Below are 1,066 nucleotides of genomic sequence, written 5' to 3'. Positions count from 1 at the left end.
GCAAAGACCAGTGATAGAGGCTAACCATAGGGCATGTGTGTGTTCCTTGTATTTCCTTTCTCTGGTGGCTCATTTCCCTTGCTCTCTCAACATTTCCGCCCATTCTTGCCAGTTCAAATCCATTTATGGTGACTTGGGGTTTGACCTTTGAGGGTTCGGTTTCCAGGGATTTCCTGTGACCTTTCCTTTCTTTCAGTTTTCTTTTTAAAATTTTTTGTTTATTTATTTACTTTTCATTTATTCACTTTATATCCTGCTCACTGCTCCCTTCATAGTCAACCCTCCCACAATCCTTCCCCTAACCCCCTCCACGTCTCTTCTGAGCAGGTGGGTCCCCCTGCTTATCCTCCACTCTTGCACTTCAAGTCCCTGTGAAGCTAGGCACTGCCTCTCCCACTGAGGCCAGATAAGCTAGTCCAGCTAGAAGAATATATCCCACACATACTGTGTGGGCAGCCTGCTGTGCTCACCAGAGCACAGCCGGCTTAGCAACCATCTTCATGTCCACAGTGGAGCAGTAGAGTGCAGGAGAAGTCAGCCTGGCAAGGGTAACTGCTTATTTGCTTTCAGGCTTCTCAAGCTTGTTCAGGAATATCACTTCCCCACTCTGAGACCTAGCTTCTTGGTTTTCATGTACAGAGCACTGTACTAGGTGGGTGAATAGCCAGGTTACTAGCTCCAAATAGTAAAGCCTGCCTGTAGATCTGAATCATTTTCCACTTTCAGGAAACCAAGTGTCCTATATACCTACTTAGCTCCCTGTCATGACTTGCTCTCCATTAATCATTTAACTTCATACCTGTCTTTTTTCCTGTTCTCCAAAAGTAGATTTTCAAGTGGTTTTAGCATATACAGACTGTAGCAGGAGATGGATATGTTAATTTGTTTAACTAGTAATTATTCTATTACATATATATCAAAATATCATGTTTTATACATTAAAATATACAGTAAAAAAAGCAATGTACTTAGGACAATCATCTTATAAACAAGGATAATTTGAGGATCACTGGGAGAAAAATGGATTTAGGTAAGGGTTGCACAGAGCCACAATCCTTTGGGGTAC

Source organism: Mastomys coucha, chromosome X, assembly GCF_008632895.1.
Source record: "Mastomys coucha isolate ucsf_1 chromosome X, UCSF_Mcou_1, whole genome shotgun sequence".
Lineage (NCBI taxonomy): Eukaryota > Metazoa > Chordata > Mammalia > Rodentia > Muridae > Mastomys > Mastomys coucha.
Note: the sequence above shows the minus strand (reverse complement) of the source record.